This window comes from Pectinophora gossypiella, chromosome 5 (genome assembly GCF_024362695.1).
Source record: "Pectinophora gossypiella chromosome 5, ilPecGoss1.1, whole genome shotgun sequence".
NCBI lineage: Eukaryota > Metazoa > Arthropoda > Insecta > Lepidoptera > Gelechiidae > Pectinophora > Pectinophora gossypiella.
This window is the reverse complement of record NC_065408.1, coordinates 15,191,416-15,217,507: the sequence shown is the minus strand read 5'-3', so window position 1 is coordinate 15,217,507 and position 26,092 is coordinate 15,191,416. Positions and strand designations below refer to the sequence as shown.

Below are 26,092 nucleotides of genomic sequence, written 5' to 3'. Positions count from 1 at the left end.
CGTACCATATCGTTAGATGACAACCTCCAATTTATTTTTTCAATATGTAAATGAGTATAGAAATGATATTTTTTTTATAGGTGAGCTACGTATAAAATTCGCGATGACATGTTGTGTTGACAATTTGACAGTAGCTAGTGACATAACGTCTAAACTTAGCACAAATAAAGTAAGTAGCGCCAAATTGTCATTATTGTATCGACAATCTGACACAACGTTGCGACATAACCGCTAAAAGTAGACATAACCTTAAGCTTATTGTCATCAACATACTAATGATGTAAACAGAAGCCTAATCTGTAAACGAGTATATTTAAAAACCGTAAATTGATGACAAATCGTTTTAAAATACACTTGATTATGCATCAATGAAATCGATTAACTTCCATCCAGGTGTTGTTTTTAGTGAATTATTCTGCGCCTCATTTTAAAACCGCAGTTCTATTTTAAGTGACTACTACATAAAATAGATAGATAAGTAGATATATAAAATAGCTCAATGTGTACACTGTATACATACACTATTTACTGAGTGTATATTCTTTACACACTACACGAATGAGTTCGTCACAGAACTTACATTCAAATTCAAATTCAAAAATATCTTTATTCAGTAGGTAACATAGTTACACATACGTAGTTAAATTTTTACATAACGAACGTCTCATCCGCCTAAAACTATTGCAGCTTCTCACAACCTGTATAGCCGGGGAAAAGAAGCTGCAAGAAAAACCTCAGCACAGGGCCCTAGACGTTCTACTACGTCCTAGACGTTCAACTAGGTACTTAGTTAGTTCGCGCATCATGCATACCTAACCGGACGGATTCTAATGAAAATGTACAGGGGGGCTGACCCTACAGGGATATAGCGTGAAGATTTGTATCGCAGATGTTGATCAAGATTCTAATGAAAACTGGAGGGTTAAAAAGGCCACATCGAAGCAATTCATCTAAAAAGCAATATTGCTATTTGACATTTGCGCAAATGAAAATAAGTGCGCAATGCTAGGAAGTCTCCTTTGTATTTTTGTGCTAGGTATTTAAATTCGTGAACCACTGAATGGATTTGCATGCGGTGTTCATAGCTCTTCTAAAAAAAACACAACAGGGTAAATATGAAAAAAAAAGAATACAGAAACGAAGCGGAATCGAACCGCTAGTTACGACTATGTAGTTTTTTTGCTTTTTTTTAGGTGTCTTGTTGTAGATTTGCCTCAACTGACATTAACTACTTGCCCAGAACCACGATTATGCAGAAATGTAGTAAAAACATCCTATTAGTACATCTCCTAATGATGTGAACTCAAATAAACTTTTGTTTCTCAGCCTTTAAATATCGGACTAATACGAAACTCCTTGAGAGGTGTAAAAAGGTGTCTATTTGCCTCGCTAGACAAGCGTGGGCAACTGTTTACCCAATTTTGGGTATCGTGGGCTCGGACATTGTTTGATTAACCCAATCATCATAGTTGACATGCTATTTATGCTTACATCATTGTTAAAGGATACTAATAAGAGAAACATTTCAGGGCTAAATGGATTCGTAAACAATACCTGCCGCTGCATGACAACCGCGCCGCGCGCGACGCGAATTATATTGAGCGCTTCGACCAATAAACAATACGAATGCTATCTACGTAGATGGACGTCAAACGGCTATTGGTTGAAGGCCTCGGTATAAATCGCGCCGCGCGCGGTTACCGTGCAGAGCCTATAGAATCACATACTTAATTATCTTTCCTATCAAATTCTGGGTTCATAAAACGATAGAAGGTCTAACAAAAACCTCGGTGAAGCGTAGGTACTTAGTTAATTTTTTTTTGACGTGACTTATTGTCGATTTGCCGCAGATGGCATTAACTACTTGGCTGGAAAAATAGGGAGCGCTGAGGGCTCTCACCCGGTACAAAATTTAAGACAACAGGCCTGAGGGTGCCCAGTTGGGCGCAAACCTCGAGTCAGGGCGTCGTCTGAGAGGAAGAATATTTTAAAAAAATAATTGACTCTAGTGAAGAATTAATCGATAGCGATAAGCGCTGAATGAGGGAAATCGTCGCCCATGCCGCCAGGGTCGGTATCGAGGGGTACTCAGGTCATCTTTATATAAATGTACCTCTGACTTACCCAATTGGAAATATAGTCATCAGCTTGTTTGTGTGTTATATAGAAACAAAGTGGAGAAGCGTGTACATTAATTATACTCTTCCGACTGAGAAAAGCGAATTTGTTTACTTGTAGACTCAAGATTATGTTAATCATCAACAAAGTCAGTGGTGCTCAACATCTGAACGCATTCCCGTCAACTCCAATAAACATTAATAACATTGGCAGCCGTGAATTTTCAATTCTAAACGCTTTATTTATACTCTCATGCATATTCAAAGCATTTTTGTCCTTAACAAAACATGCCGTAACATTTTTATTTAACATGTTTAAAGGAAAAAAGGTTTCGTGCATTTGAACCAACATGTCTATGCATGTGTCGGATTTAAACAATGAAATGTTTTAAGTCAATAGAGTTAAAACATACAATATTTAAGGAGAAGTTTTCGAATAAATAAAGAGTATTAAACTAGCGGTACTCTATGTTGGCTGTTTTGACTTAAAGAACAGCAATTTGAATAAACGCTTTCTCTCTCTCTCTCTCTTTCTCAGTTCGCTCAGTCAACATCGTTGTCCTATTGTGAAATCTACATAAGTCTTTTTGAAAAATCACATGCGGATATGATTTTTGTCAAAACCTCGTATTGGACACGCTACTTTTAATCCTGGCGAAGATTTGTGGTCTCAATTTTTACCCTCTAATCTAATTACTTGAATGAAATCGTAGACTTGTTGAAGAAAGTTATATCTGAATGTTATTTTTCGACGATATTGTTATACATAATGACATGATTAAGTACAGCTATTTGCTCCTTTAGCTTTGTTTTTTTTTATCAATTTGCCCTATCGGGCAGGCAAAGGGTACTTAGCCCATACAGCCTAGTCTTTGATCTATAAGCGTATTTATCAATTATCTAGCGTAGTCGACATGGAAGTCCTTAAATAGGCCCCGGACACAGGTTGGCCGCTGCAAGGATAATCTCTGCAGGTGGGGATACCTGGTTGATGGTTGCAATGAGTGCGAGTGTGGAGTAATCACCACAAACTATGCCTCATCTTTTGTACTGTCCTAAATGCCCTAACACCTGCACTATTAAAGACCTTCACGAAGCCGCTGACAATGCCGTAAGCGTGGCCAATTACTGGTCAGCAAAAATTTAATACCGATCGCCATCGACTCGCAAAGAAGAATACGAAATTTGATGGGCGGGATTAAATGTCATCATAGCGTGCCATTAGTATACGTATAGTGATCTGTGTCGTCGCCTTATAGTGAAAACGTCGTAAGCGCCTTTTTGAAAAACACATTTGGATGTGATTTTGGTTTCCAAAAACCTTACGTTAGACAAACGAGACCCGGTACAACGTTTAAGACAACAGGCCTGAGGGTGCCCAGTTGGGCGCGAACCTCGGCTCAGGGAGTCGTCTGAGAGGAAAAATATTTGAAGGTATTAATCGACCTTAGTGGGTAATGAATTTACTGCACATTTTATAGCGGATCAACAAGACTGGTTCAAGCATGTCACATTCCTTTCCAAAAAAAAAATAAGCAAAAAAAACACCTAAACAAAAATGATTGAATCCACAACAATGAACCCGTCCCCTAGAAATGCAATGGTCTTTCAATCCATTGCACATAACGAGCTGTAATAATTGAATGACAGATCGTTAGATTATATTATTATTATGATGAGGAGAAGTAGTAATTATTGTCGGTACATAAACCCACATTGGATATGACGTGAGGGTCGTAATAAAACGAAAACATTGAGTGTTATCGTAAATCTGTGGCCACATTATCTACGTGACATATTTTACGTGTGGTTTAAACCTTAAGAGATTATGTTATGGGTGACAAGCAGACAGCATATAAAAAACAGAAAAGAAAGGAAAACATGAAACAGTAGGACTAGGGCCCTGTGCTGGGAGGTTTTCTGGCCACGTCTTTCCCTCAGCGTTACAGATTCCGATGCGGTAGTAGTTTTACAGCTTGTTACATAATATGTAATTTAAATTTTTTTGACGTTCAAAAAGCGCTAACTTTGTAAGCCAATTTTGAAACATAAATATTGTTTTTTTTTTAATTTTATGTATTTTTGGTTTTCCAAAGACATTAATTCGTAAAAACTTTTTTTTACTTTACCAATTTTGTTACACTTTTTTCCTGTTCAATAGTAGGTAATTAAATGAATTTAAGATTGATATATTTGATAAAAGTGATATATGAGTTATCTTGAAATATCGCCTCAACATTACTTTTTGTGCCAACTAAACGTAAGCATGTACTTATTAAATAATTTGATCCTACTAATGAATGTAATTTAATTTATCTTGACTAGCCGCCATTTTTTTTAATAGAGATAGAATAGTGTAATGTAGAAACCGCTACCGCTTCAGCCTATAACTAGCACCAAGAGCTAAACTTTCACGAATTATTTCGTGAAATGATCTCACCAGACCTTGGAGACGCATCCTTGCGTACGCGCAATAAACGATGCCGTTTTCGTGTCTTGAACAATACTGATTTAACCTCGAGACGTATAGTAGGTTGGTACAGATGCAATGCCAATATGTATTACTGGATCACTCATCAGACCACCTGTGTAGAGCAATTGCTTTTTTTTTATTGCTTGTGTGACGAGTTTATTTGTATAGCTGCTAGCCAAAGATATGACGATATAATGTTAAATAAAGCTGATTAATCTGTCTGGGACAGTTCAATAGAGTCACCTCTATTTGTGTGTGATAGCAACTCTAACGGCCAATTTTCTTCTTAACACTTTCAAAAACAGAATATCTAATGACGTTCCGATTCCAAGGTGTCATATTACCTATTATAAACCATCAATGACCCATGATCTCTGTCCGTGAAAGGGTTAAGCATTTTTTTATTGCTCCAAGACGGGACGACGCAGCATGGTAACTCAACATGTGCCCTAGATGGGGCAAGCATTAGTTTTTTTTTTTTTTTTATATAGGTAATGATGTTGGTTCAACTATGCCTGATGGTAAACATAGAGAAGCCTTAATTGCAGTAGTAACTTAGCAAAAGTTTCTAATCAGTTGCGCCAAGTAGTACGGAAGATAGAGTGATTCGTATGTTCACATCGTCGTAAAGCCACGAATCGCCCTATCTTCCTGAAGCGAATAAACTTATTACACTACTTGCTTTTCTGTGATAACATAAGTAGGTACTTACATACTTACTTTTTTTCGACGTGACTTATTATAAATTTGACCGATTTGGCATTAATATATGGCTGGACAAATGAGGGCGCTAAGGACTCTCAACTCGGTAACTAACTTCTCGAGATAGATATATGTAATATTATATGTAATATATCTATCACATATATAATCTACCCTCAATGGTGTTCGTAAATTATAGATCGAGAGAGAACTTAGTGCTTTTTTGAGAGTCCTCAGAATGCTGGAGTTTTGTCGGATAAATCACTAGTCACAAGACCCTTCACGGTTTTGGAAGAATGAAAAGGCCCAGCAGTGGGATTGAGCCCAGGGCACAGCATTGGGACATAATAGGCTAAACTGTAACTAATAGATGACCACGGATATTTCTAACTAAGTATTTTTTTTTCTTTTTTTTTAATTAAGATGGGTTTGCTCTTGACTTCGTTCTTCCACAAGAAGAAGAGAATTTGGCAATTAATGACATTTATGTTTAAAGCCAGGATTACCGACGCTTATTTATGACGAATTTTTATTTATTCCACGAGAATTCCGAATAGCAATAAAAGCCAAATTAAAATTACGACTGTTTATGAAAGAAAATTTAACATTTATGACTTAAGCGGCTATATAAAATATAAACATCGTAATAGGACAAGTTTTTTAATAATATTTTTACTACGCCTTAAAGTTTTCATCGATATTATTTCATTTAAGCTTGATTGATATACGACGAAAGACCTATTAACATAATATGCATGGTGTACAGTTTATACTATTATTTATGTACTTACTTATATATTTATTTATTTTAGATCTACCGAAAGACCAGCGTAGCGCCGCCGCGGCCCGTGCGTGCCATGGCATTATGCTGTCGGTAATAAATACTTTTTCCACTCCACGAATCAACATTAAGTGATTGTGTAAGTTAAAAAAAAATCAAATCAATAAGTAAAAAAAAATAAAAGTAAACAAAATGTATTTTATGAATAATTGTTTTTTTTGTTGTGTTTATGAGTTTATTCTTTCTAAGCAACCACAATCGCGCCACCATAGTGTCCTAGTGAGATAGGGCTTTTAGACAACCTAGTTATCCAAGTTCCCGGTGAGGAATAATTAAACGAAAAAGTAAAAAAAATCTATATTAAACAACTATCTTCAGAAAGATTTAGATTAATGGATTCAGGTGGAGACTTCAAAAGAAATCAGCAACTTTTAAATGCTACAAACATATTTCAAATTCAAACACGTGACACGAATCAGTTTCAGACATCCTACTGACCTACATTGGATCGCGAAAATATGAATCACTGGTGTGAATGGAAATTCTTAAACGTCTCAAATACCTACATCGTAGCGATGGGAATCGTGGAAATATAATACCTAGTACTCTTCTTCTATCTTGTGGGTTGTGAGGTGGATTACCAACCCCATCAACCCTGGTCTCAGGGTTATTATTGAACCGCCATAGGCCCCTGACATGACTCATGTAACGACTACGTACTTACATCAGTAAGTAATAACCGGGATAAACGCTAACGTGCCTTCCGAACCACGGATCATCTTAAACTAGGGATCACAAAGTGATTTTTGTGATTTGTCCCCTCCGGGATTCGAACCCGGGACCTCCGGATCGTGAGTGCAACGCTCAACCACTGGACCACGGAGACCGTTAGTAGTTACAAATATCAAGTAAACTAAAAAGATCTATATTTTACTGAAAATACAACCCGGACTTCCCTTACGAAAATCTCGTTATTAGGTTTGTGCCGCTTTAACGCATGCGTGTGAGAGAGACAGGTAGATAGCGCGCGCTCCCTTGCTCCTTAACGGCTTAAATAGACTAAAGCGATGAGGTAAATCAATAATTATCAAATGAGTAGGTATAATTAATATCCCTATTCCGTCAGTCATGTCGTCCAAATCGTATTACATAGCACCTAAACATAGCTGGGGCGAATGGGTGTATCTTATACACTTCTGCCTACCTCTTCGGGGTTACAGGCGTGATGGTTTATATGTGTGTGTGTTTAATAGGGGTAAAAGCAATTTCGGTGACGTCATCAGTCGATGCCGCACGCCCATTACAGTTCTTGGAAACGAACAATTCAAAGTAACATCAACTAGTACAAATACCAATTAAAATACCAGTTACTAAATAACAGCGTTCTCATCACTCACCGTATCAAAGATCAAAGTCGGTTGCCAGCTAAATATAACCCGAATGAATGAAGTAGGTGTTACGGGTAGTGCATCGTACATGCGGATATGAGATATTATGTTTCTACTACTTACACTGGCGATTACAGGCTCAATTAATTAGCCGCAGTTGATTCGGTTATGCTATGATTTGTACTAATAAACTGCGTTTAAACTTATATGTGCTTTCAGCTGCTTATTTAAACGAATAAATAAATAAATAAACAAATATGGATGTATAATATCTCCAAAAATAATTTCATGAAATAAATTAATTTATTTATTTGTCAAAAATAAAATGAAATTTAAAAATATATTAGATAAGCAGCTGAACGCATAAAATAATTATAAATTATTTTTCTGTCGTTTCCATAAAAAATCTGACCAGCTAAATCTTCAGGTTAGGTTAGCGGACTCTGTGAAAACCAGGATAACGCTAGGGAGATGATAATTTGTCGTTTCCATATCTCAAGAGGGACTATGGAGTCCCGGACTTTTAGATGGCTGCGTGGAGCCGAAGCCAACACGTAGAAGCCTGTTTTTTTAGTAAATGTGATTTTCCCTACAGGTATGTACAGTCACGAGCAATATCATGTGCCCACTTTAGTACCCTTTCGCACTATCATATTTGATATTTAATGAGACTTATGGTTTAATTTGTCAAAAAAGTTAATGTGACGTGGTTTCAAAGGATACATACATAATTAGTACTCGTGACCGTACCATATGGGAGTGAACCCAAACATCAATCCCCGGTTCGTGTAGAACTATTGCATATTATAGACACATAGATAACTGGGCTATGGGGTTGAGGACTAGTGGGTCGGGATTCTGGTTCTATGGGAAACTATGGCACGTGGTCTTATTATTGTTATCTTTCCGGGCATATGGTAAAAACTGACAGAGGGGTTTGAATTATTTTGCACTATCCTCTTTATATCTTTTTATCCAGATTTGTTTGGAGAATACATTGTTTTAAGTTTACGCGGTTATTATCATAATTAAAGCACATAATAACGGGTTCTTACCGCGTTTAAATGGGGATATGAGACTCCCGATATTTCGACACTTTACTGTTTCGACGCGGTAAGAACCCGTTATTATGTGCTTTAATTATTGTTTGGAGAAATTGCTACCTTAGGAATAAGGTCGCCTTTTATACGTTTGTTTAATAGGCATTCCTGTGTTAGGTCTGTCCTAAAAAGAATTGTATATTGTATTGTTGTAGATATCTGAGACAACACGAAAACTAAGTAAATGAACCGAGGAACTGAAACTGTAAGTTACGTTGTAACTTGGCGTATCGTGTTCCCCACAAATGACTTTACTTAGCTTTGTTAAGTTAGTGTCAAGTTGCGAGATTACCAACTAGCAGACATTTCCGCTTCCTGTCCAGTTTAGATTTAACTTAAGGCATCGGCACACTAACAGTAGGACCAGGACAGAAGTAGCGCAGGAGCAGAACGCGAGTCCACGTCTACGTTACAGAAGTAAGATGTGCTTCGGAAGGCACGTTAAGCTGTTGGTCCCGGTTATTATTTACTGATGTAAGTAAGTAGTCGTTACATGAGCCATGTCAGGGGCCTTTGGCGGCTCAATAGTAACCCTGACACCAGGGATGATGAGCTTAGTAATCCACCTCACAACCCACACGATAGAAGAAGAAGAGAAGTTACAGACACACTCATTAGAAATGTGAGTGAAATGGACTCAGGTGGGCCGAAGTAAGGACAATTTGTTCAGGTGGGGTTTCTTGGATGGCTCGGACTTCATTTTCATTTCATTTCATTTATTTATTTGCATCATGTACATTATAAAAAGGTCTTAAAGTTAATAATAGTATTAGTACATAACCCTTATAGGGCATCGCAAATTGACATCGTAATTGTATAAGTATTCATAACAGAAAAAAAGTCACTTAAAGTGCAAGTGCGGCACTGTTCCCCAAACGATGGAACGTCTTACATCGTGTCCTGCGTGCCCGAACACCTGCACGCAGGAGGGTCTGATGAGCGCTGCAGATAGCGCCACACTTGTTGCCAAGTTTTGGGCCGATACTATTTAGTTTGCCATCGACACGATAAGAAGATTGTAATAGCGGTATATGAAATCATAAATATATATAAATCATGCACACTGAACTGCGTTTGGTGTACCGAAGCCTTTAGATAGCCGGGCTGAGATTATTATAAGTAAGTACTCGTGTGTGCATATTCAGATAACCTATTTAGTGTAATATGGTTAGTTAAATGTTACAAATCCATGTAACACGGTAAAGGACAGGGAATCCAACTACAGGGGGGTTAAAAGCCACGTCAAAGCAATTCGTTTAAAAAAGCAATATTGCTACTAACATTTATTTGCATTGCGCACTTACTTTTATACGCGCAAATGTCAAATTGCAATATTGCTTTTTTAGATGAATTGCTTCGATGTGGCCATTTTAACCCCACAGATCTTGGGTTCAATTCCGACTTGTAGTTAATGTCGTCTGAGTTAAATGTATAATTAGTCATGTCAAAAAAAGTAGTGAGGACCGTGGTAGCTCAGTTGGAAAAACACTTAAGACTCTCACAAACAAGTCGCAGGTTTGACTCTAGCACGAGACCAAACCGATGATTTTCAAAATTGTTTTCGAATTAATGTTTGGATCAATAATTATTATAACGTATTCACCGGTGAACCCGGATAAATGCGTTTCGGTGGTATTGCATAACCTTTATTGGGCTGGTTTCCCGTTCGCGGGATAGAGGGTCAGACAGGTAGTCGCTTCTGTGAAAATTCGGACCTGTCAAATCTTCAGGTTAGGTAAGCGAACCCTGTGGAAACCGGATAACGCTGGTAATTTTGTAGCTAGGATACTAATCTAATAAACAAAAGTTCATTTTCACTTTCATAAACCTAAATATCATTTAGGTTGAGCGGAATTCTTAGAATTCCTGTAATGTTTATCCAAGAACTAAACATATTAAACAATTTTATAAAGTGAAACATTACGAGAAAGATTTAGAAACTCAGGAAACACTGTATATTTCCAATAATACTCTACCATTATTGAAACATCTCTGACGCAAGCTGCCACTTACGATACCTACAAATTTATTTAAGCCTCTCTGAGTATACAGTTCCTCGCGGAAGATGCAATCTCAGATTACCCTATCTGAGGGTAAACACTGTTTACCGTTGTTCACCATAGCGCGCTTAGTGGATTGACCCTTTATGTTATCATGTTGTATATTAGGTATCTTTTTCTTATCGTGTGGGTTGTGAGGTGGAATACTAGCCTCATGAATCCTGGTGTCAGGGTTATGATTGAGCCGCCAAATGCCCCTGACATGGCTCATGTAACGATTACTCAATTACATCAGAAAATAGTAACCGGGACCAACGGCTTAACGTGCCTTCCGAAGCAAGGATCATCTTACTTTCGGACAATCAGGTAATCAGCCTGTAATGTACTAACCAAACTAGGGATCACAAAGTGATGTTTGTGATATCTCCCCACCGGAATTCGAAAACTAGAAAAAAGAGTATAAACTTTATATAATAATAATTTTATATTAATACTTGAGAATTTGGAATGAAGCGCAAAAGGAAGCAATCTATAGGTTTCAAGCGGTACGGCTACGTCCATTCTTTGATGTTTATAGCCTCGAGAAACAATGGCACGATCGTGACTGCACGGGATCCTATGGCGTTTTATGGCATTTTATGTCCCCACGTGAAGTTTACTATTTTTGATAGTGGGTTAAGTGCTTTCTGAGCTGACGGGGTATTCTAGTGAAAGAGAACGTACCTATATTTTTTGTTATAAATGTCATGCCAATGTCATAGATAGATTATCAACATCATCATCAGCCCATTAACGTCCCCACTGCTGGGGCACGGGCCTTCCCTATGGAATATGGATAGATAGATAGATAATACTTTATTGAGCACAATGGACACAAAATACAGAGATAAGAACAACATATACCGAAAAGCACAACAGGCGGCCTTATTGCTTGTGCAGCAATTTCTTCCAGGCAACCTATCAAATAATTATATATGGTGATGTGGTAAATCGCCGTACTAAATGTTTTTAACTTATTAGAATTTTAAATACTTAATTATGTACCATTCTATTTGTTGTTAACAATTTTTATCTAAATTGTAGTATCTGAACTATTTTTAGAAAAGCGCTAAATATATAAAACTTTAACTGAATCTAGTCATGAATTTGCAGATTTCATAATTTCATTGTTTGCAGTTTCATACAATATCTCACTGTCCCGGCTCTGTTTGCAGGAAGCATTAATATGTATGAAAAAACTTCCAGACATTTCCAATCCTAAATTATACATTTACAAAGCAGGTAAGCTGCAAAACTAAAAAAAAAAAAAAAAACGTCGCTGTTTGGATTTTGCGTTATACTTACCACATAACCTTAATTGAATGTGACTTAAAGCGAATGAGAACTTGAAGTAAGTTTCAAAGTCGTCTCAGTTCCATCGAGATTTTCTTCAGCGTACTTAAAAACACTGGCTGAAAAGAAATACGCTTCAATGGCTTTTAACGTTGACTTAACGAAGAAAATAAATAGCGCGTGCTTTTTACAAAGAAATATAACCTATTTTTTAATAAACTACTGGCTGGAGAACGTAATATTTAAAGAAAAATAAATTAACTTCTTCATTTGAAAAGCGCAATTTTTTCATATTTGTGCCTCTTCTATGGATTAATTAAAGAATTAAACCTCCTTGCTAACAATTTAGTCAATATTTATTTTTCTGGTACTCTAATTACTTTCTAAAAAAGTAACATATTCTAAACCAGTATCTGGGTTACATTCCTATTAAAAAACATTTAAAACAACAGATCATAAAAAATCAACAAATCAAACAAGAGCGCACGTCAATATAAATTACAGATAATTCAATTCTTTGAATCACTAAAATTGTGTCGAAACGATAAATCAAAATGTTCAAACATTAACCGAGATTGCAATAAAAGAATCGACTCTTTCATAGGTCATACGTATCGTATCAGAGTGATATACTCTGTTTGAGGTCAGAATTCAAGTGAAATACCCGTAAAATAATAACTTCTTGACCGTTGGCATTTACGATTTGTGGTGGACAGTTAAAGTCAGTTCAGTTTATGATCAGTATACAAGCTAAGAATAAAGAATAATACTACGTGCGGAATGGTAACACTCCGTCCCGCACCAAGTCGTATCTGAAGTCGATCTCACCCACTCTAGGTGTAAGGCCGGGTTTTCACTGACGCGGAGATAGGCGGAGAAGAGCGGAGATCTGCGGATTTGACCAATCACAGCGTTCGAGAGAGCGAAAAACGAAGACGCTCCGTCATACTCTCCCTCACGGTGATTGGTCGATTCCTGCACATCTCCGCTCCGCACAGCTCCGCGTCAATGCAAACGCAGCCTTACTTTAGTCTTAAATTAAGTCTTTTAATTTAGAGTAAGCGCGGGAACTGTTTGTCTGTCTCGCTTCCACTTACGCGTTAGTCGGCACACAGTGAGAGTGTCTTTAGACAGATCTAGAACTAACGAAAAACATTTTATTTTTTCTATTTTATTAATTTTAATCAAGAAAAATGTTACAATAATTTCGACATTTTATCACGTTTTTCTATGACACAGTGTGCTTCTTCATACAAATTCCATAGTAATTTTATTTTTGATGTTAAGTAAAAATAACTGATTTGACTAGTTGGAAACTAGCCTATTGTGGTAGTCAGGAGGTTCATCCATCGCAAGATGAACTATGTACGGTCACGAGCATTAATATGTATACACTTTAGTACCACGTCACATTAACGTTTTTGACTAATTGAACTGTAAGTCTCACTAAACGTCAAACATGTTAGTGCGACAGAGTCCTAAAGTGGGTACGTTTATTGCTCATGACTGTACCCACCGAGCTTTCGGTTAGACCAACGAACACGGACTGAATATTTAAAAACCAATTTCCCGGAATTTAACAAATATATTATGGGAATGCAAATGTATTCACGGTACTGCAGGCTTACCAACATTGCGAGCTCATATTTAATAATTTCCATATAAAGCTTCCATCCAAATTGGAAATGCGGAACACCAATGCCATATTGCAAATCACTCCCAATATCGCTGATTTCACCTCTAACGACTTGCAAATTGAAATACGCGTACGTACCTGTAACAAATGCAAAATTGTAAGTAAGTAAGTATAAGCATTTTTTTTTGACGTGACTTATTGTAGGTTTGCCACAGATGGCATTAACTACTTGGCCGGGCGAATGGGGAGCGCTGAAGGCTCTCACCCGGTACAAAATTTAAGACAACAGGCCTGAGGGTGCCCAGTTGGGCGCGAACCTCGGCGTCAGGGCGTCGTCTGAGAGGAAAAATATTTGAAGGAATTAGGTAATCGACCCTACTGGGTCGATAGCGATAAGCGCTGATTAAGGAAAATCGTCGACCACGCCGGCTGGGTCGGTATCGGGGTCTTTAAGTGTTTGGTGTCGCGATCTGATTGGCTGCCTCTATGGCTAGATAATATAAGCACAGATCATACATACTAACGTACAGATAGATGCCTCACGTCATACAACGAAACCGTACCCTCCTAATTCGGGCAATTCTTCGGGCTATTTTTCGTTCTCATAATGACCACTAGATGCCGCTAGAACCTACGCTAGAGCTCGACCCTACAAGACCCGTTAGCTTCCCGTAAGGTACGAAATTTGACACCCACCCTAATTCACTACGCCAATAAAACTATTCATTTCGACACAATCGATGACGTGGGCTAATATCGCACTATGTGGCACCCTTGTTGACAATACTGACAGATGTATGCTCTGTCTGTTTGGGTCATAATGTCACAGTGGATAAATTACAAGCAGTATAGTAGCTCTACAGAAACGATAAGTTTTGGCACCGCATATGTGGAATAGGCTCGTTTGTCAAATCAGTTACTTTTTACTAAACGTCAAAATACGAAATTACTATGGAGTTTGTACGAAAAAGCACACTGTAACGTCGTAGAAAAAAGTGTTAAAATGTCGGACTTCTCTTCGACATTTTTCTTGATTAAAATTCATAAATAAGTTAAATAGATAAAAATAAATATTTTTCGTTAGTTTTAGATCTGTTCTTATTTAGTAATCAGAATACTTTCACACACGCAAACAGTGGTTCTGATTTCAGATATAGTCTGTCGATTTTCGTCCCTTTCTTTTTCGACAGATAAGAAAATGACAGATATACAACTTAAATATTTTCTGTTTTTTAAAGGGAGAATACTTTTGGAGACAGTTCAATGAGCTTCACACGTTAATTGAAGAATCTGTGAAGTTCATAGATGTTACATAACAGTAGTTTTAATTGTAGTTCACTGGTTCATCTCTATAATTCAGAGAAACATTAGTAAAAGACTATCTTTTCAATTATATTTGGTATCCGCTTGAAATTTACACAGAATATATCCAGAATATTATAGCAGATATTATATATTTATTTGCGCTACTCAAGATACAAATCAAAATAACAAACTCCCTTCACCCCCCTCCCTCTCCTGTCTCTCTTCCCTTCTTCTATTTTCATCATAATCATCATTATCAGCCGTACGACGCCCACTGCTGGGCATAGACCTACCTCAAGGATCTTCACGACGATCGGTCCTGTGCTGGCCGCATCCAGCGGCTTCCCGCGACCTGCACCAGATAGTCGGTCCACCTTGTAACGGGCCTACCCAAGTGTCGTCCGACACGTGGTTGCCATTCGAGAACCTTTACGCCCCAGCGGCCATCGGTTCTCCTCGCTACTACTCTTCTATTTTAATGTCTTTAAATACTGTTTAGCAAATATGAAGTTATTTAGGATGCTTCTGCTTCATTGACTCTACATACTCAGGGCTTTCAGAGCGGTCAAAGGAGTACTTATGCTTATTTATAACTTTAAAGTTTCATCCTTCACAATATCCGCCTTTATCTTCCAACTGCGAACGGAGTTCCTTTCAAATCGAAGTTCTCTCTAGATACGCTAAAGGTGTCATTACACTGTTTGTTTATTGTGTGTGGTGCGCATGCATCGTAAATCAAACCTCCCCCATAGATCAGAGATAAATGCCCAGTGTTATGAATGAACGTGCGCGGGCGTTGTTTGCCGTTTCTCTTAGGCCCGTTGGCTAAGGTCAGTTGGCTTTAAGTCATAGGTATTTTGTTACTTGCTAATTGTCGTCTGTCGTGTGAGTATTTATTTAGACATAGAAACGGACGTTATGTAAATGTACCTATCGAAGATTTCAGTGGGTCGGACCATAATTAGTTTCTTCAAGTTTCTTATTGCATATCATACAGTCTTATGAAAAAATGTCCTAAAACACAGTCCTAAACCTAAACTATTATGTAGTTATAGTAAATTCATATTTTTTTTTATAAATGTTATTCTTTTTTATAGTTAAGGGTACTTAAATAAATAGTGCTATTAATTTGTAGATGCTATGTACAGTCATGAGCAATATCATGTACCCCCTTTAGAACCCTGTCACACTATCATATTTGACATTTAATGAGACTTACGGTTTAATTTGTCAAAAAAGTTAATGTGACATGGTTTCAAAGTGCATACATATTAGTACTCGTACACGGTAAGGTTTTAATTTTAGTAATTGTTTTAGTTAATGTTTTATATAAATTATGTAATAGCTTAATAAATTAATAAAATAAAAATAGTTTTGAGTGGACTATTTTGGAATATAATAATTGCTTTTCATTTAAGGAGATCCCGTGCTATCTCTAGAGTTCACGCACATTCATCAAGCATCATATTTCTACCCCGAACCCAGCAAAACCTTCTTGCAAGTAAACTTTGGCTTCCGTCCCAGAAAACAGGGCTGGCCCTTATAATACAGACACGCCCAATCTATTTGTCCATCTCTCATATCAATCATAATGTATTTAAATAAGTCCTTCCTCATAACAGTTTTGCGCAGTCATCTTGTGTCAATAAGTATTCTGTCAAATAAATCACAATCTCATAAATCAATTAGTGTGACAGATAACTATAGCACGAATGATTTTGTCTAAGGCCTTGGTTGTTTGTTAAACTAAAAAAAAAAGGAAAACATGAAACAGTAGGACTAGGGCCCTGTGCTGGGAGGTTTTCTGGCCACGTCTTTCCCTCAGTGTTACAGATTCCGATGTGGTAGTAGTTTTACAGCTAGTTACATAATATGTAATTTAATTTTGTTTGACGTTCAAAAAGCGCTAACTTTGTTAGCCAATTTTGAAAAATAAATACTTATTTTTGAATTTTGACTTGTCGATTGGGGGAAGTCCGTCTACGGGTTAAGTGCGTACGCTGAGGATTTTGGCACTTGTAATTCTTCAACTGAACGGATAAGGAATTGAATGATTTATTATTACCTGAATAAAAAGCTGCATATTCCCCGGGCATGTCGTAAAAACCGACAGAGGAATTGTGTCTTTCTAACGTTAACACAAGTACAACTTTTTATTTTAAACTCTGGCCACTCATGGGCCGTTTTAAACAAAGGAGATATAAGTACAACCAATACGCATAATATTCAGTACTGTAACTGCGATAAAACGTAATCTTGCTGACATAATAACTTGTTTAATGCCATTGAGATTATCTTGTTGTTGCGAGATAAAAAGTAATTCCCGCTTTAACATTTTATCATCCGCTTTCTTCAGTAAGCACAGGGGGGGGGGGGGGAACGCCACATCGAAGCAGTTCATCTAAAAATCCAATGTTGCTATTTGACATTTGTTAACATTGCGCACGTTTTATATGCGCAAATGTCAAATAGCAAACAGTGGCGGCCCTAGGTGGCGCAAGACATCACAGTGGCGCCCCTCAAGATACAGTTTTTTGGATTAGTTTACGGCCACCGAAATATACCTTCTTCTTCTTTGCGAGTCGATGGCGATCGATACTAAATTTTTGCTGACCAATAATTGGCCACGCTTACGGCATTGTCAGTGGCTTCGTAAAGGTCTTCAATAATGCGGGTGTTAGGGCACTTAGGACAGCACAAAAGGTGAGCCATAGTTTGTGGTGATACTCCACACTCGCAATCATCGCAACCATCAACCTAATTAAATCTTTTAAAAGTGTCGTTTACGGACACCCATTAACCCTTTCACGGGCAGAGATCATGGGTCATTGATGGTTCATAATAGTAAGACACCTTGGAATCGGAACGTCATTAGACGTTCTGTCCTTGAAAGTGTTAAATGTATGAGTTTTACGTCGCCGCTAAGAGGTGCAACAGGGCGGGCGTGCCCCAATCCAGTTACTCCCCTATAGATCCGGAGCTGCCAGCCAGAGTCAGAGAGAGGTTCCGTCTTGGCTGATTACCCCCCGTCCTAGGTCCGCCAGTAATAGCAATATTGCTTTTTTTAGATGAATTGCTTCGATATGGCTTTTTTAACCCCCCAGTAACGGGTTTGAAATCCTTTCTGGTTGGTACCAACGCTACCAACATCTCTCTTCTTTTATTAATAAATCTATTCAAAATCGATTGTGTGGGTCTATAGTTCGTAGGAAGAATATTTCACGGATCAACAATAGTAATATAAATCAATTTCACACTAACCGACAGTATAGGAACAATGCGACAGTCTGATTGGATTGGACACTTGTCATAACTAAATTGGTCGATTTATGGCAATTTCGTACTGATTATTTATTGGATTAGAGTACGGTGGATCAATTGGACAGGCAGACAGGCGTGAGTCACGCCAGGCGTCTCTGTAGGGGTGGCCAGTAACCAGTCACCTGAAGGAAATCAACTTTAGAGATTGTAATACGTTACGTAACACCTCAATGCAAAAAAAGATTGAAATTGACTGATTGTTGATAGAGATTGATTGCTGATAGATTGAAGATTGATTGATTATCAAACATAACATAAGTTCACGACTATATCCTAATTGGGGTAGTCAGAGGTATACCTATCCATCGCAACATGAACTAAATACCCACACCTCACCGAGCTTTTGGTAGACCTACGTCATAGGTAGCGAGCCGTATCGCCGTCTACTGGTCGAGCTGACTGTGTCAATGAAATTTGCACTTATATAAGCATAACATGAGGAGCTCGGTGGCGTAGCGGTAAACGCGCTCGGTCTGCGATTGTTGAAGTTAAGCAACTTTCGCAAAGGCCGGTAATAGGATGGGTGACCACAAAAAAAACTTTTCACCTCGAGCTCCTCCGTGCTTCGGAAGGCACGTTAAGCCGTTAGCCGGCTGCATTAGCAGTCGTTAATAACCACCAATCCGCACTGGGCCCGCGTGATGGTTTAAGGTCCGATCTCCTTATCCATCCATAGGGAAGGCCCGTGCCCCAGCAGTAGGGACGTTAATGGGCTGATGATGATGAAGCATAACATAAGTTCTCGACTACATCCCAATAGGGTAGTCAGAGATACATCCATCGCAAGATGAACTAAGCATCCACACCTCATTGGGAATAAGAAATAAGCTCTTAAGATAAATTAATAATTGATTTGTGCAAGTCCGATACCGGGGCATACCTCAGACACTTCATACAAACAACCTCATTTTACACAGACACCACACATTGGCGTTATTATACACGCGCATCTGTGTGTGTGACGTCTGACGTCATTCGATTCAAGTCTAAACTATGTTCTAGGGGGTGAGGTAAACCTAGCTCCGACGCTGGTGCGGAGCGGAGAGTTGCCGTTCTATACGAAGTATTATTCCTTAATCCATGACTTTACATAAATATACACACGTTCCTTAAAGTGGTATAACACAGCGAGCATCATCAATAGAAGTCGCGCTGGCGTCCTAGAACTGTTCGTTACAAATTCATTCATGCTAATTCGTTCCGGCCATGTGATATGTCAAGGCGTCTAGACTGAACAGATATATAAGCCATAGATGTAAGATGCAAATTCGTATACGAGTTTAGATCTTATCGAAATGTTACGGCTATTTTTGGCTGAGCTATCGCCGATAATATAGTCCATCATATTCGAGGATTCTTGCTCAGGATACCGGTAGGCACCTGAAGGCGTTATTTTTTTTTCTCCAGTAGAAAAGTAAGGTATAAGTATAGGTGACGTGCCACACGATATTGCGTTGTCGGAGTTTCGTTCTAAATACTGATTGCGTCGACATCGCAACGGAGTGGCGATGCCCGTATGGCGTCTTTTTAATACCATCATCACCATTATCATCATCAGCCCATTAACGTCCCCACTGCTGGGGCACGGGCCTTCCCTATGGATGGATAAGGAGATCGGGCCTTATACCATCACGCGGGCCCAGTGCGGATTGATGGTTATTAACGACTGCTAATGCAGCCGGGACCAACGGCTTAACGTGCTTTCCGAAGCACGGAGGAGCTCGAGATGAAAACTTTTTTTTTGTGGTCACCCATCCTATGACCGACCTTTGCGAAAGTTGCTTAACTTTAACAATCGCAGACCGAGCGCGTTTACCGCTGCGCCACCGAGCTCCTCCACCTAACACCAATTCAGATAAATGTAAAGCTTTTTAATAGTAATATAATACTTTCATAAACGCCTATTTCCCACCAGGGTAAGTAGAGACTGAAATTATATTATTATTTGCTTCGTTCCTGAGTTTCCTGGTATACTTCTCTTGTATCCTCCACATTCATCAATCGTTTCATACGCGCACGCCGCCGGTCAGAATAGTTTGTACAAATTTATTACGATTACGAAAGCGAAGGAAGGAAGACCTAGAAGGACGTACATTAATGTATTAATATTTATTAATTAGCTGGTTTTCAGGCCATACTGAAGCGAAAGTCTTTACTAGAAATTAATTATCACGCATATCAAGTGTCAATATAGATAAAACATTGTATTATTCGCTGCAACATCAAGTAATAGTACATTGACTACGTTGAGTCATTCATTGTCACGCTCGAGAGCCCCTTAGATATTTCATACGTGAAAAACTGTGGTACTTACCAAGTCAAAGAACTTTGCTTATCACAGTTTATAAGAAAACTCATTATTTGGACGATACCTATAGTGACTAAGATTGAGAAAGGAATGTTAAGTTGGTTCGGACACGTAGAGCGGATGAAGGATAATAGAATTACATACATACATACGTAAACTCACGCCTATTTCCCAAAGGGGTAAGCAGAGACTATAGAAATCCATTTGCTTCGTTCCTGACACACTTCTCATGCTTCCTCCACATTCATCAATCGCTTCATACACGCACGCCGGTTCAGAGTAGATCGTATTAAACTTTTTCTAAGGACATCTCCAATTTGGTCAATGTAAGTCCTAGGAATAGGATTACGAAAGCAGTATATAAAGCGAAGGTTGGTGGTAGGGCTGGCAGAGGAAGACCTAGAAGGACGTACATTGACCAAATTGGAGATGTCCTTAGAAAAGTTTCAGTACGATCTACTATGAACCGGCGTGAGTGTATGAAACGTTTGATGAATGTGGAGGAAGCAAGAGATGTGTGTCAGGATCGAAGAAAAAAAAAAGTTCATTCAGGTAAAACCTACGACACACATATATACATTTATAACATTAAAATATATACACATTAATATTTAGTTGGAAAACATAAAGGTATATGGGTGTCGTAGCTCACCAAAAAGGCCAGGGTTCAGTGAAAATCAGATGCTTACCCTGGTGGGAAATAGGCATGGTTTTATCATGGTCAAGACTACTGTCAACCAGCGAGCATGCATGAAGTCTTTGACGAGAGTGGTAGAAGCGAAAGTGGAATTAGTAGTAAGTGGAATTCCGTGGTTTCTGCTTACCCCAACGGGAAACAGGCGTGACTTTATGTGTGTATGTGTAAGTTTTTTAAAACCAACTTTTAATGCCGGCCTTGTAGGCAGTCTTACAGTCGTGTTTGGCGATATTTACCGTTATAGTTATGTGGATATGTACCGTCTGGGATTTCGGCAAAGTTCGTCTTATTTTTATTTAAATTCCACGACCTGTTTCCGATCTCGACCCTGGCTCCGCGACTGGTTTTCGTAATGACAAAACCTGTGTAAAATCATAGTACGTATAATTGGGTAGTTTCCTAGGTTCAAGAGAAATTATTAAATTCTGATTATTGACAGATCTAAAGGTGGCAAAAAAGTTTTATTTTTTCTATTTAATTATGATTTTTTTATTTATGAATTTTAATAAAGAAAAATGTACTTAATAATAAATATGTGCGACATTTTGCCACGTTTTTCGATGACGACACAGGGTGCTTTTTCATACAAATTCCATAGTAATTTCGTGTTTTGACGTTTAGGTAAAAAGTAACTGATTTGACTAGTTGGAAACTAGCCTATTACGTATAATTTGTATTTTAAATGGGTTAAATTGTGCAGTAAAACACCTCTACCAACCCGCAGTGGAGCAGCATGGTATGCTCTATACCAACCCTCAATTGATTGAGAGGAGGCCTGTGCCCAGCAACAAAACATAAACAGCCTATATACGTCCCAACGTATATTTTGATTTTGATTGTACGGTCACGAGCATTAATATATATATACACTTTGGTACTATGTCACATTAACTTTTTTGACAAATTGAACTGTAAGTCTCACTAAATGTCAAATATGTTAGTGCGACAGAGTCCTAAAGTGGGTATATTATTTTGGTCATGACTGTACACTGTAAATTTCATAGCAACACAGTAATGTTCTTATATTATATAGGTCAATCAACTGGTACCTAGGTTTTATGACCACTGTTACTAGAAAGCTACCGTTTATTGTGGTTCTGGGCTGAATTAAGTTTACTTCTTCTCGTTACAGGTTAATACCTTTGTTTAATTTTTCAATGCTTCGGTTTGTTCAGAGTTAATATTTTTGCAAAAAAATCATGATGAATTCCGGGTCATTCAGTTTTTAGGTTGAATCTTAGTGTCTTAGTAAAATAGGTTCAGTCATGAGCAATATAATGTACCCACTTTAGGACTCTGTCGCACTAACATATTTGACATTTAGTGAGACTTACAGTTCAATTTGTTAAAAAAGTTAATGTGACATGGTACCAAAGTGTATACATATATTAATGCTCGTGACCGTACATATAATATTGTAAGTAGCTGTATTTTTTTTTGCAATATACAGTTTTGCGCGTGGAAAACCCAAAAGGGGGCGGCCCAAAGAGACCTGGCGACGTTCAGTTGACCGAGAGTTAAAAACTCTCGGCATGTCATGGGAGCAAGCTACAGAGGCTGCAAAAGATCGCGAGGAGTGGAAATCTGCTATTCGAGCCCTACACCCCAACAGGGGATAAAAGAATTAGAAGAAGAAGAAGAATTAATCATTAATTCATAATAATAAATAATAAAAATTAATTAATAATAATATTCATATTTTATATTTATATTATATTCATAATAATAAATAATTATTTTTTAATTAATTATTCTTATTTTTTTTTTCATTTTTTATTTTCTTTTAGGTACCTACTTATTTATTTTCCTACCAAATAAATCTATAAGTAGGCAGAAACCTATAGGCATAATTTATTTTCACATTACATAAACTTTAATTATTTAGTTCCGGACAAGTAGGTAGTTCATACCATATGCGGCAAAACTACGAAGAGTCGCGTCAAAAAAAAAATAAACGTTAGTTGTGGTGGAATGCAAAGAGCAACCATCAAAACTAAATGATAAAAAAAAAACAAAAAAAAAACAAATTCAAAATTATATTTTTTTATTTTCGATTCTCATTTGGGACAATTTAAGGAGTTTTCAGCGTGGTGGACTAATACTACCCCACTCTAACCCGTAAAAGTATTATTCGCCAAACAGTGGGACGTCGTAAATAGTAAAAAAAGAAAATTTATTTATTTATTTAAAAGACGAGCACAACAGGTAACGATCATAATAGAGCATAGCATCTAATAGTGTAAAGATATTATACCAGATTGTAAAACCAGTAAAGTGTCGTACAGGATGATCGACCTTAACAACTGTGATAGCAAAAAGAAAAAGACAAAAAATAAAAAATAGAGGAAAATTGTTAACGGTGTGAAGAAAAATGTTATGATCAAACGCTACGTCAACAGGTGTCACATTATTCACTGTAATCAGAACTTTATCTGTTTACTTCTAAGCCCTACAGTGACATGAAAAGAAATAATTAGTCAAGATAGTAAGTATGCAGTCCCCAACTTCTAATTAGGTTAAAATGGTAATTAAGTTTAGTACCATTCTTATCACCGCTTATGTGTTCGATGAAATAAAAAGTAAAAAGAAAATCAATAATACGTATACGTAATGTAATTCATAGGTTTTATTTGACATAAAAATCATTTTAGGTGTAATTTAGGTAAAATTTTCGGGTAAAATGTGACCGTTTAACAAAAGAATATCACCTTAAAGCTCTTCAAAATACGTATACATGTAAGTACGTACCTAACTACTAATTATTAAGTTTCAGTTGAACGAGATCCCTTGAAAAATATCCGAAGTTACATTTTAAGGTCACCTTATCTTACCTTACCTCTAAAAACAATTGCAAAACTATATGTGGTTACATCCTACCGATAAGCCGGCATATTTACCTTTCGTCACGTGGCCACACTCACAACACAAACCACAGAAAAAAAAACTATTCGAAATTTCAAAACTGGAGGGAGATGTAAGGAGGAGAACTTTTTAATTTATGTTTTTTTTAAAAGGGTGTTTTAGTGCACGTTTCGGTTCGCGGGCGCGCGGCGCGTGCTTCCTTGGCAAGCGATAGGTAGACACTGGCGACTAGCGGCGAATTTTCTCTTCAGGTTTGCGTTGCGTTGTCATATTATCTTAATTTTTCTTCTCTCGATACTTTCAGCTAGTTCTAGAGCTTGTTAGTGCGCTATAGAGCTGATAGAACACAGTTTTAACAATACTCCAGTGGCATTTTTTTCGTAATTATTTTAGGTAGTGTAGTAGATAGGTTAGGTACCTAATTTGCCACATGACTTATGTACCTACTTACGTACCTATTTGTCTACATTTTTGTTTTGCAAGGACTAGAAAATTTCGTGTTTTATTTTTGGTTTTATTTATAAGCAAAACAAATCGTAATAACGTCACACAATCCATAATACGTATGTATTTTTGTAACTGCAAGATTTTTTTTAACCATTTGCGTACGTAACCATTTACAAGATGTTCATAGCTTATTTTTATTAACCTTACCAGGAAAACGGAACTCTTAAAAGATCTTAAGCCTAAGTACTGATTAGATAATAAACAGTTCTAAATTATTATTATAATTCATGAATTACGTAAGTACAGTCATGAGCAATATAATGTACCCACTTTAGGACTCTGTCGCACTAACATATTTGACATTTAGTGAGACTTACAATTCAATTTGTCACAAAAGTTAATGTGACATGGTACCAAATTGTATACATATTAATGCTCGTGACCGTACCTATCTATTTCTATTTACCTTCAACATGGCTGCTGCTCTACTTACGTGAGGCTCTGTCCACTCCATTGGGGAGTATAGGCGTGAGTTTATGTAGGTATGTGTAAATAATGAGAACACGATGATTATGCAACGGGACAGGAATGTGGATCAGTGCGCGTAATCTAATAAGTACCTAACTGATAGTGAAAACGTTATGACACGGTCCTACTGAAGGATGCTGATAACTACGATCTACGTGGCCAACTGTAAATATTAACTTACAGTAAACCCTCAGCGCGCCCCATTTGTCCGGCCATGTGGTGGCCAACGTAATCCATCGAGATAATATCGTCGTCTTACTTTCATTGAAGGTAAAAATTGAGACCACATTTTTTACCTGGATCATCATCATCATCATCATCAGCCCATTAACGTCTCCACTGCTGGAGCACGGGCCTTCCCTATGGATGGATAGGGAGATCGGGCCTTAAACCATCACGCGGGCCCAGTGCGGATTGATGGTTATTAACGACTGCTAATGCAGCCGGGACCAACGGCTAAACGTGCCTTCCGAAGCACGGAGGAGCTCGAGATGAAAACTTATTTTTTTGTGGACACCCATAAGCACGCTATCCTTGCCGCCACTCTCTTATGCCTTAATGCAAAAAGCTGTTATATTAAATACCTGCAGAATTGTTAGAAAATTTTTACAAACCGACATTCAACCTCCAAATTTACAGATTCAGCCAAATATACCTATCGCTACTCCAACAGACGTCGACCAAACTTTGACTGAACCAGACATTGAAACTGAAATACACTTGGCCTAGGCCCGTGTATTTCATTAGTACACCAATATTTCTTAAAAATATTGAGAATCTTAAAGATAAAAAATAATAATAATAATAATCTTTATTGAACATAGTATTACAATTTTACATTAATAAAAAAATACAGACAACTATAATCATGACCAATTACTTTAGTTATGCGGCGGTCCCTGCACTAAGCTCAGCTTGTATCGCAGGGGCCAGTGTACGATTTCCTATGTTAGGATTTACAGAATGGACACACGGACAGAATACAGTATCGATGTTCGATTTGCTCCAATCTGAATCGGCTTCGTCTTAGCCGGTAGCCCCCCAGACCTGTATGGACCTGACAAAGCTTCACGTTACGTAAGTGGACCCTGTGAT

General features: G+C 37.7%; 1 protein-coding gene across 2 annotated transcripts in view; it reads right to left on the bottom strand.

Annotated features, from left to right (window-relative positions):
- Positions 1-24,231, bottom strand: part of LOC126367066 (uncharacterized) — a 166,472-nt gene extending 142,241 nt beyond the window's left edge. For both annotated transcript variants that reach the window (XM_050010461.1, XM_050010460.1), the window contains exon 1: positions 24,058-24,231. The gene's annotated coding sequence lies outside the window, so the exon portion shown is untranslated. The remainder of the gene's footprint in view (positions 1-24,057) is intronic.
- Between the last annotated feature and the right edge of the window lie 1,861 nt (positions 24,232-26,092).